Source organism: Tyto alba, unplaced genomic scaffold, assembly GCF_018691265.1.
Source record: "Tyto alba isolate M040663 unplaced genomic scaffold, T.alba_DEE_v4.0 Super-Scaffold_16, whole genome shotgun sequence".
Taxonomy (NCBI): Eukaryota; Metazoa; Chordata; class Aves; order Strigiformes; family Tytonidae; genus Tyto; species Tyto alba.
In genome coordinates this window covers 34494184-34506011 of record NW_024881278.1, presented here as the reverse complement: position 1 = coordinate 34506011, position 11828 = coordinate 34494184, and the positions used below count along the sequence as shown (strand labels likewise).

Here is an 11828-nt window from a genome sequence, read left to right as displayed (position 1 = left end):
AGCCACACTTTCTTGGTGCAGGTCAGGTGAAGAGTGGCAGTGATTGCATTTAGATTCTTCCTCTGTTGCAAGTAAGCATGCATATCTGGTTTATAAGAGTAAAGAAGGGTTCAAAGCAATGAAACATTTGAGTTTGAGCTAAGCTACAGGGTTCACTCAGCCAAAAAAATGACATATTTTACTTCTCCTTTTGCCATAAATACAGAATAAGAAAAAAAATTGCTCAGTTTAGGTTAACCCAAGCTTTCATTTTTATTCTGGTTTCAGAACTACCAGCAAACAAATCAACACAAACTTCAGCACCCACAGAGATCAGCCATCTCAGCTAACCCTTTTTTTTCTTTCTCAGAAAGTTAAAAGCACTCCTGGCTATGCCTTCGGGGTCTGATCCAATTAAATGGAAAGATTCTTCTTGCCTTTGTCAGGAAGAGATTACAGATTTTGGGCTACTTTCTGATTGCTCTGTACCATCACTCTGGATTATAATCAAAGAAAATGTAGCTCAGACCACACCAGTACCTATGGTGCCAGGCTTTTCGGCAGACAGAGCCCTTATGTGATGACCTGCAAGCCAAAATCCCTGCACACTTTGGCGCACAGGGTCCTAGAGCCCAGCTGTGTCTTCTAAACGATGAATGATTCTTGCAGACTGGTTTGGTTTGGTTTGGGTTTTTGTTTTGTTTTTTTTTTTTTTTTTCTGGCTCATTGTCACTGTAAATACCAGCTCTCAGCCCTTTTCTCCCCAAACCTTCTCCTTTCCATCTCCCTCTGCTAGCTCTGCCCCACAGCAAGATCACGCCACAATCGCACCCCAAGTTGTTGAGGCTGAGCACATCGACTGGGCTACCTCGCTTAAGCTGACAAGCATTGCCACGTTACCTGGGCTCTGTTCCTCTTGAGCTTGAGAGGACCTCAGGGGACGGTGACCACTCAGCTGTTGCTTTAGAGTCATTAAGTGACATTTTATTTCTATGCGGTGAAGGATGCTAAATCAGAGACAAATAAGGAGACGTCCACAGAGCCAGCAGGAACCTTTAGGAGAAAGCTTGAAAGGAAAGATTTAAGCCAGGTTCTTCTGCTGGAAGAAGGACGTTTCTCTTTGGTCATGTAGAAGGTCTGGGCTCCAATCTTGCACTGGAAAGAGTGAGAAGGAGCAGCACTTTGTCTGTCCTCTCTCCATCCTTCTTTGGTGATAGGTGGTGCTGCTGTTCTTCCTAGAGCCCAGGGATGCACTTTCAGGACACTGTCTTTCCACTGTCCTGCTCGGGAGGGGGTGGTCCTGGCCCGCAAGAGCACACACCCCTGTGGAGACCCTCAGACTTCATTCGGACAGCTGAGGACCACGGCCTGACACTTCTCCCACCAGCTCCCGTGAGCATTTTAGCACGCCAGCAGATGTACTAGCTAGCATCCTCGCGGCTACCACAGACTCGCCCGCAGTTCCTGCAGCACTGGTTTCCAGACACAGGCGCTCTCCTGCTCCCGTGTTGGGTGATGCTTCCCAGGAGGTTTTGCCCAGGAGGATTTCAGAGCAGCTCTGTCTCCAAGGGCTCTCACAGCGTGACTGCTAACGGTGGCGCAGAGCATCCAGAGGACGAAGGGCAGGTAGTCAGTCAGGACTGCGTGATTCTCCAACTCAGGGTGCTTCCACTGAAGACAGTGGTCAACTCCTTGGTCAGTATAAGCCCTCATAACAGCCCTGATCAGAGCAACCAGCAGCAAAATTATTTCCCTGGAGCTATAATGATGTATGCCTGCGAAGTCCCATTGGTTTCTTAACTTCTGCAGAATGCATGTTGCAGGAAAAGCTGTTTATACATCTCTGGTATTTTCTGCTTCCAGGTAGCATTTCCTCTTTGCACCCTGCCTTGGTGACTCCCAAATCCCTAGCTCCTCACAGACAGCAGGAGACCACAGGACCCAGGGAAGTTCCCAGGCCAATCTGGGGTGCCCTGTGTCCCCCCCATCTCTCCCTCGGCTCTAGGCAGCCTTGCCTTCCACTCTTCCTCTTTGAGAGGATTATTCTTGTTCTTATTATTTATCAGGTCTTTGAATGGTAGCTTCTCAGGAGCTCAGGCCACAGCTGAGCCCTGCGCAGAGGCCCTGGGGAGCAATTACTCAGATACCTGTTTCTCAAAGCAAGAAGGGCTCCCTGGCTGCTGTGTAGTTTGTCCTAACAGGTTGTTGGCATAAAATTAGAATATCAAGTGGCTGCAGTGAGCCTGTAACAGCCATCAGACCTGAGGCAGGTGGATTTTTCTTCCTGCCTGTCCTTGCTGCTTTCAGACATCTCCTCATGCAGCTCTCTGTCACTGCAGTGCTTTGCGCTTCTGTCTACACAGAAGCTTTCCTACTGAGGTGCATCTGCATCAGCCCTGGAGGGATGAAAAGTGCCAGAACTTAGAAACAGAACTAAAGGGTTAGTTGCCATTGCTAGACACTTAGCATGAATGTCCCCTGTTTCCTCCCCCCGCCCCCAGCTCTTACCAAAAAGCTGCGAAATGTGTTGGCACCGTGCATTAAGGATGCAATGTGCATGCTTACCTGGTATTAGAGGACTTTCAGTGATGCTGCTAGACCTGAAGAGAAACTTCATATCACAAACTAGTCTGCTGCAACTCATCTCACCACAAGTCCCTTTCTTTGAAAGCCTTTCTCCAAAAATCAGCAGGGTACCAGGTGGGCAATGAGGGCTGCAAATACCAAAATCAAATCAGGCATAGTTGTTAGCTCCCCAGCACCAGGAATAGGCCAATTTATGGTAAGATTAGTGCAAATAGGGAAGTGGCATGATTAACACAAGTTAGAGCACTGGTAAGTTCCTTCTTGGGTGGTTTTCAGCAAGAGAAGAGGTTGACAAGAAAAAAGGGTGAAGTATGTCCTGGTCTGTAGCAAGAGTTACAACCACTGCAGTTGGTGGGGGGTGACTGCTCCGCTGTTTAGATTCTCCTGGTTCTCTTGCAAGACTCAGCAAAACCAAACGAGGCCTGATTTCCTCATGGACACAAAGGCCCGTGGTCTTCCCAGACTACATGACGAATGTGCTTAGTTTGGTTCAGGAAGAATGGCAAAGGCGGAGGAATAGTGTTAGAGAAAATTATTACTTCCCTGACGTCACTGAACTTCACCTTGATAACAGCATGGAAAACACTTAACTTTGGAAGTGTCGGGAGGAGACAAACAGGCTCACGCGATGAGGCTGCCTGGCAGCCAAAACGTTTGACTCGATGACCCTGCAATCCCTTCCCCACTCCATTCTGTATAAATGGCATTTTTTTTTTTTTCTAAGGACAAAACTAACAAATCCTTTTGGAAATTTTACCCCATTTCCTTCTATTTCACAAATAGTTGTGTTCACAAAGAAACTGTATTGTACCAGGAATTCACAATCCATCCAAGCTAGCTGGTATCTCCAATCAGTAACACCTGATGGTAAGAATTTGCACTGTAGCAGCCAGAAGTCATTTGATTGCAAGCCAGCCCCCCTACAGTTTTGTTCCTGTACAAGATGAACAGAAAGAGTCTTTTTCCTAAAAGTCTTAGTAAAGGCATCGTGAATGTGGTTCACAGGCTTCTATTCCCAGGAAATGAAAGGTGAAAAGCACTTTGGAGAGTCAGGGTGATCATAATTTGGAGCTATTTCGTCTGTTGATTAGGTATTTATTCTCTCCCAGTGCCTATTACATTAAGGAAGATACTGTTTTCTGTAAGATACAAAGCCTCCCTGAAGTCTGGAGCAAGTCAGGAATGAACAAGGGACTAGATATTTAGATGGAGAGAAAAATCTTTTGCAAGTACCAGTAGTATATACTGAAAACAAAGTTAGAGTTTGGAAGAGGACTAAATTGTTGTGAAAGAGGGGGAAATGGGGCTAGAGGGATTTTCTGCTGAAAATCCTTGAGAGGCTCAGGTTAGTTAATGTGTGTTTGAAATCTTGAATATCCTCCTTCAGCAAAGATATGACATGGGCCATTTTGGAAGCATAAATAACAACAAGCAATCAGGAAGCAGGGAGAGAAAATGGACTTAACCCAGGGAGAGAAAACAGCCTTAACCCCTGGAGAGAGGTGGGGGCAATAAAAATGCACCAGGTCTATAAAGCCTCGTGTCTGTCCCTCCCTGCAGTGGAAGGCAAAGCAGTGATCCAAACCGGGCATGTGATCTTCCAACAGCATTTTGAGCCATAGATGTTGAAGCATCTAGAAAGAAGTGGTGACAGGGAAGCTTTTAGGCAAATGAATTGGCTGGCAGGCCTGCTGGGGATGGGAAAAGGAATGAATGAACCCTGCTTACCCATATTATGTGCAGTTATTAGGAAAGCAGGGAACACCCCCTCAGTGCTGCAGCGTGCGGCCCGGCATGCTCGGCACTACGCTAAAAAATAAACCACACGAATAAAATAAAGTTCTTCAGACCTGCGAGAGCTTCCCCATCCCCTCGGGGGAGTTGGTGTGTCAAGCTGGGTGCCTGTGTGAGGCTGGGGGACCCGTACCGGGGTGCCCCTGCGGCTGGGCAAACTGGGGGGGGGGGGGCTACCTGGCACCCGGGAAGGGCTGGTGAGAGGCACCGGGGCCGCTGAGCCCCGGAGGACGGGGGGGCAGCGGCGACCCCCCGCCTGGGAGGAAGGCCCCGGGAAGGGGAAGGAGGAGGAGATGGGGAGGAGAGGGTAGGATTTGGCCGTGCCGTTCCCTCCCCGGGGCGGGGTGCGCATCAGGAGATGCGAGACCGCTGCTGCTGCAGGAGGAAAGTTGGCCGCGCTGCCACGCAGGGCTGGTTCTCCAGCCTCCCTCCATCCCTCCTCCCCCTCCTCCTCCTCCTCCTCCCCGCGAGTTGGGCGCACAGAGCAGGCGGCGCAGCCCCGCCGGCCGCTCCCCGGGACCCCGGGATGCTGCCGGGCGCCGCGCCCCCCCCCCGGCGGGAGCATCGCGCTGCGGGTCACCTTGCAGGGAGGTGAGTGGTTCCCATCCCAGCCCCTTCGGGGAGCGCTGCAGCAAATCCCACCCCACCCCCTCATATCCTCCCGAGGGGGGCCCCGCGGCTCCCAGTCTCGGGGGGTGGAATGACACACTTGGGGCCACCCCCGGGCCCCTCCAGGCAGCGGGGGGGGGGGAGGGACGCCCGCAGCGGTGCTTCCCCCCAGCTGCCTTGCTGAGAGCCCAAATTAGCGTGCCGGGGCTTGCAGGGATCAGGGGAAAGACCGGGCTTTTCCAGTGCCGTGGCGAGGTTCGGGCTGGGGGCGCTGGCCGGGTAACTGTGCGCGGGGCCCTTTTTCCCTTCCCCAGGAGGAATCCCCTCCGGCTCACTGGGGCAGAGCATCTTTCCCTCCCAGCACCCGGCCACCCGGCAGGCCAGCCCAGCCTCTGCCCCGGGGCTGTGGGGGGGTGCACGGGGCTGTGGGGGGGGTGCACGGGGCTGTAGGGGGGTGCACGGGGCTGTGGGGGGGTGCACGGGGCTGTGGGGGGGGTGCACGGGGCTGTAGGGGGGTGCACGGGGCTGTGGGGGGGTGCACGGGGCTGTGGGGGGGGTGCACGGGGCTGTAGGGGGGTGCACGGGGCTGTGGGGGGGTGCACGGGGCTGTGGGGGGGGTGCACGGGGCTGTAGGGGGGTGCACGGGGCTGTAGGGGGGTGCACGGGGCTGTGGGGGGGTGCACGGGGCTGTGGGGGGGTGCACGGGGCTGTAGGGGGTGCACGGGGCTGTGGGGGGGTGCACGGGGCTGTGGGGGGGTGCACGGCTCCGGGTAGGTTCCGGGGCAGAGCCTGATCTGGGGGGCAGGCAGAGGCTGGGCTCCTTGCAGCCACGGCTGCCCTGTCCCCTCACCACCCCGCTCAGGAAGCGCTGGGCTGAATTTCTTTTCCTTCCCACCCGTCAGTTTGCAGTCAGGGACGGCTAAATTGAAGAGAGGGATGGTTAAGGCGAGGAGGCAGGAGGGGACCCTGATCTTTGGTGGCAGAGAGTGGGGACCTTGGGCACATCCCCCATGCTCGCCCCATCCTCCTGGGTTGGGTATCACTAAAGCATCCCGCAAGGGATCGAGGAGAGCCCTTCAGCAGGAAGAGGCCGGGAAATGCTTTGAGACCTTTCTGGAACTGGCACTGCAGGAGCACAAGCCTTCCTGGAACAGGACTGGGAGCGCTTGACGGGGCAGAGCGCGCTGCGGGAGGAGAGGTGCAGGGGTGTCCGCAGGACTGGTGGTGGGTTTTGTGTGTCCCCCCCTAAGAACACGGAGCTACCCAGTGGCAGGAGTTGCTCTGGAGAGCAATCTGTTGAACTGTGTCTTCAAAATAACTGGAGGGGAGGCTGCAGCCTCGGTGTGAAATGAGAAAGATGCAAAAAAAAAAAAAAAAAAAAAATCTAAACTTTCCAGGGAGATTAAATATTCAAATCACAAGTAATTAGACATTAATCCCACGTAAACAGGGCATTAACAGCAATTAAAAGATGCTTTGATATTCTTAAACCTGAGAAGATGAGTTAACTGGTACTTTCAGGGGGATTATTGTGTATTATAAAATGCAGTCGGAACAGAGAATGTACTTTTCTACATTCATGTATTTAAATGACTTGCTCTTAATTATAGTTAATGAGCTATCATCTTCAAAGTAGCTGCATTTAGATGATCTCCATATTAGTTTCAAATTACCTTGCTCCAAAGAACAAGCTGCTTCTTTACTGGGCAAGGTGACATTTCATTGGCAGTTTGGTAACTACAGGTCATGTCAGTGTGTACGTAGGATAAATGCATTTGTAGGAATTAAATGAAGTTTCCTTTTATTAAATGAGTGAGCAGACTTCTCACACCGCTGGTGCCATACACTCTGAAGTAAATCTCACACGCACAGGAAGGCTCTTCGTTACACAAATGCAGATGTAATGCAGTGTTAGTGTATATAGGCACCACCACAGTACATTTAACATGATGAAGCCTGCTTTCTGGATTTAAAATGCTTTCACTTCTGAGGCTAGTATTAGAGAAAAGGTACAACATAGTTGGTTAAGGTTTTTTGTCTTTCTCTTTACTGTAAATTCGTATCTGCAGACAGCTAGGAATACTTCTGTCCAGGAGAGTTTTTAATACTGCCTATGTGGTTATTAAGATTGCAGATTACATATGGGACTTCCAAATTTTGTTTTCTTCACTTTGAAGACTCGACTTTTTGGACGTTATTGTTCGTACAGTGTCATTAGGAAAAATGGGAAAGAATTGCAGAGGTTAAACAGGAGAATACTCTATGCTTCAGTCTGACAAATGTGAATTCAAATGTGAACAGTGTCTGTGTGTGAGGGTGTATCTGCTCATGTCTGAATACACATCCTCTGGCTATCAGATCAAATGTTTCTGAATACTCTTCCTCTAGTAAAAGTTGGAAACTACTTTGAGCAGTAAGATCACAGCAAAATTCTCCTCTTCAGATGTAAATGTCTGTGACCCTGAGGATTCAGGTGGAGCTGGTCCAACTTGTAGCACCTAAGAATCAAAAGATTTTGTCGTTTGAATTTGGTGTCATAATATCAGAAGAGTGACAAACTCTGATTATTTTCATTGCACCAGCAAAGACTGCATTTTAAAATACTGCTGCAGTACACGAGAGGTGCGAGTCCATGCATGCCTTTAGCACCCTAAGCTTTATGCATGTAAAAAAAGTTTTATGTATGTTAAACCCCTAAGTTTTATATATGTAGATGTGTATGGTGTGTATGTACCTACATAAAACCTGAACGTGTAAAGTTCCCTCGTTAACCATCCACCCAAATCCGTGCTGTAAAGTATTTCTGTCCTTATGTTCTGAGACTTTTGTTCACTGAGGCACGAGAAGAATGAACTGACTGCTCATATCAAGTTGGCATAATTTCAGCAGAGGTTTAATGGGGTTTATATGCGTTGATTGAGTGCTCAGACCCCTTAAAAATCCCCGAGGAGAATGAAGATCTCTGAAATGGTGCTTGCAAATGGACAATTTGCTTGGAAGACCATCGTGGCAAAATCAAAGAGTTCAGCATCTTGAGGGGGGACCTGCCCATCTTGGGTCCCACGAGACATCCAGCCTGGTCTCAGGTCCTGCTTAGTGTGCGGCTTCAGGACACGTCCCACGGGATCTGCCTGTTACGTGCCGTGGCTGAGCCAGTCCTCTCCCAGTGCATGGTGTCCCCACACCACCCACCCACCTTCCAGCTCCTGTTCTTGTGCTCTGCAACAAAATCATCTCCCTTCTTCCCTCTGCACGTGGCTTGCAAGATCACCGAGGAAATGCTGAGTTTATATGCTGTCAGACAAACGCCTGTACATCCCATCTAGAAATCTCCTAGGCCCTATGTTCCTTTTCTTCCCAGAGGGAAGAGGTTATAAGATTTTTTTCTTCAGTCTCTGTCAATGCCCTAAGTCTAATGGGCCCCATTATTCATTTCCACTCTGATTTCTGCAGGGAAGGATGAATATGGGGTTAAGAAAGGTCTGTAAATGTCAATCTATGCTCGTTGATGCTACTTTTCAGTGCTTCCCTGCCTGCCCTTATCCGCCTCCAGCTACCAGTCGGGCTATGTCTAAATCACTTATTCTGTAAAGCTTTTGTCCCACAACATATTCCTGGTTCTGCAATTCTTCTAGACCCTGATGAAGCAAGGCTGATTTAGTTGTCCCAGCAGTGGCTGCTTAATCTAATCATACTCACCCTGATGAACTGGCACTAGCAATTTTACAGTATCACAGAAATGTTCTTCTGGCAATGTGACTTACAACCCCGGAGTGCTTTGCTTGGGGCAGAAGGTATGGAAGCCTTCATTTTGCACCAAGTCTGCACCACCCGGCTGTCTTCCTGTTTTGTTCCCTCTTTATTTATCACTCCTGCTTCAGGGGTATCTCAAATCCCAGCCTAGAGCATGGTGTTGGTATGTTACATGCAGAACACGTGTGAGGCAGGCGGCTCGTCCTGCTTTGCTCCCTGCAGGCAAAGAGGAGACAGGAGTAGAGCCAGAGGAGCAGGGGGTACACAAGTCCTGGGCTCAGGGGGGCTCGGCTGCCCAGCAGGAACGCGACCTGAGCGAGTCAGTAGGGCCAGTCCTGGAGACACATCTGGGTGTTCCTGTGCGTGGGCCAGCCGGGCAGCACACCCAGTTTAACAGGGGTTTTAGGTTGAAGGGAGGCACTGGAGTCAGCCTGCAGGCAGCCCAAGAGGCCCAGGGGGTGCTGTGCGATGTTGATGCCCTTGGGTGAGCCTCTGGGTGTTCATTTAGATGCTCAGTTGCGTCTGGCAGAGACTTTGTCTTGCTGCAGGTTCCTGCAGGGCAGAGCATCAGGTAGCTGCTTCTAAGCTGGAGAATTTCAATTCTGTTGCAACACCAGGCTGAGGTTTTTTTGTGGTAATTTAGTCCTTTCCAGGCCTTTAAATCTAGGTTTGCTCTCAAAAACTATCCAGATTCTGGCATAGGGACCAAGAAGACTGAGACGTCACATCTTTTCACCTGAGAATACGGCTTGTCTGTCAAGTAAACGCAAAACAGAAGAGCAGTTTCAGCTGTGCATAAGTTTTTGCTCTGCAAAACATGAGTTATGGTTAAGTCCACAAGACCAGTAGTTCTGACCCCAAACTTGGCATGATAAGTGTGGGTCTGAGTCAAGTTTTCCCCAGGAGCTGGAGCAGCTCTTGGGCAGAGACCAGGAGTGCTCCCCAGTCTGTGCAAGAGAGCTGTGGGACTCGCTTTGGGAGAAGTTTTCTTGGTGAGGGCACTCTGAACGATTAAGGATGCAATTATACATCCCAGAGAACAGCTGTATTCATTTGCTTCAAAGGTGAAAGGCAGCACAATTTTCGGCTCTTTGAGTTGGCAAACAGATCCTTCAGCCTGACCATACTGCTGAAGGTAGTGACCTGAGCTGTTTCATATGTGTCTCTCTCTTTAATAAGTCATGAAGGTTAGTTTTATTGCACTGGACCTCATCAGAGAGTTTTGCAGAACAGCTTTTTGGGATGGATGGATGGAGGGAGAAGAAATGTCAGCTTAGACTTCTGCTGGGAAATATATGTCTTTTAAAGCAAGAATCGCTCCTCATGACTCGATCTCCCCAGTTTGAAGTGGGGCTGGGGGGCTCAGGGGGTTATGGTGAGACTGCACACATTTGGGGCTGTCGGATGGTCTTATTCTGAGGCACTGGGGCCCCTCTGAACAGCAGTGCTGCAGGGGACCCGGTGATGCAAGCTGGTGTGAAGGCATCCTCTGCGTGCTCAGGGTGGGGGGTACGTATTTGCAGCCAGGAGAGAAGCAGAAGGCGTGAGAGAAACGTGTCAGGCATGTGCACAAAAGGCTGTGCTCATGTGGAGACGCAGAGTGAGCACAGGATCCAGGTGTTTTACAGGTTCGTGCTGAGCTCGCCAGACCCTTGGCCAAGCCTGATGCGTAGCATTCACGTGTCCAGACGCAGTGAGGTAGCTGATAATAGCTTTCCAACACCAAGCTCTCCCCAGTTGCGTTGGTGAAATGAATTTCTTGCTTACAAAGGCACAGAACCTGATTTTTGACTGGTTTCAGTCTGTAAAGTAGTTGCCATAAGTTGTGCAGATGGCAAGGTGTTTTTATGCTGGTGCCTTCCACACCAGTCAGGGTTATTTACGTTACAGCCAGGTGCTGTAATTCAGGTCAGTTTTTTATTAGCTGGAAAGTGCAGTTTTGTCATCAAATGAAAAAAGTTGTGGATTTGAACTGAACTCAACAAAGAGCTGAGGCTGTCAAAATTAGTTGGGAAGGAGGATTGCTAGAAAAGCCTGAATATGTCATTTTTGTTTATTGCAGGCAACTGGAGGCAAATTGAACTGAAAGGCAGTTTGTTCAATTAAAAATAAATAAATGAAACATTATATTTCATTTTGGCTCAGGCAAGATGCTTCCATCTGCTCAAAAGGAAATATTTTGTTGCAGGGATAACATTTTATGTTTTAGGTCAACACAAGGTAATTCTTCTTTCTCCCCCCATTCTTTGGTTCAGCTACAGAATCAAGCAATCAATTATTTAGGCAGATCTAATATGCATATGGTAATTGTTTCCACATTTAAATATACCTCTGGACAGACAATCAAGAGACCTGGATTTTATTTCCAGCTCTGCTACTGTGTCTGACGTGACCTTGGGCATTTCACTGTACGCAGAGTCCCTTCTTTTCAGGCCAGGCCAGGCCCATGTCTCACAGTGGATTTGCTGCATATTGGTAATACCAAAATAGCATGAAGGTCTTTTTACTTCCACTGTTAGCAATTAAACGTTTAGCTATCACTAATGCATGCATTCCTAATTCTCCCAGTGCGAGTTAGTCGCATTGCATTATGAAACTCCCTGTAGTTTACTTAATAGGTCAAAAGGAATTTCGGCTGCTGAAATAGCAGTGTTCCCTTAAAACAAAACCTATTTTACTGAGTCCAGCTAAATCAAAGAAGAAAAACACAAGTGGGAAAGCCTTTTCCCGTCCCTTCCTTAAGTATTTCACTTTGTAATCAGCTCTCCAGATCCGTACGTTGCCTGTGATTTCTCTCAAGCAAAAGGTCCATATGTGGTGTTGCAGTTTCTAGATGTTTGAAATTCCTTAAACCATGTTGAAGCCTACTGCGTTATGCATTAAAAACTCCCTCACACCTGAAAGCTTGCACCAGGAAGCCTGCAGCCTCCAAACCTCTCTTTTATCAGGCTGCAGCTTTCACCATTTGCCTTGCTTGTTCTTCAAGAAAGCTTTCTCCCCCCTGCTTTCCGTGTGCTGGCAGAACCAGCATCAAACCCAGTGGCACTTTGTTGAATCTGCCAGCCATGAGGCTCCATCAGTTTCTGCTGGTGGCACAGCCCTGAAAA

The 11828-nt window shown here is 49.3% G+C and overlaps 1 protein-coding gene across 2 annotated transcripts in view; it reads left to right on the top strand.

Moving 5' to 3' along the window:
- The first annotated feature begins 4729 nt into the window (after nt 1-4729).
- Nucleotides 4730-11828, top strand: part of SYNDIG1 (synapse differentiation inducing 1) — a 77661-nt gene continuing 70562 nt past the window's right edge. Inside the window, exon 1 of one of the 2 annotated variants that reach the window (XM_032994027.2) lies at nt 4730-4950. The gene's annotated coding sequence lies outside the window, so the exon portion shown is untranslated. Of the gene's footprint in view, nt 4951-6096; nt 6167-11828 lie in introns of those variants that run through there. The other variant, XM_032994028.2, reaches the window with a different exon arrangement.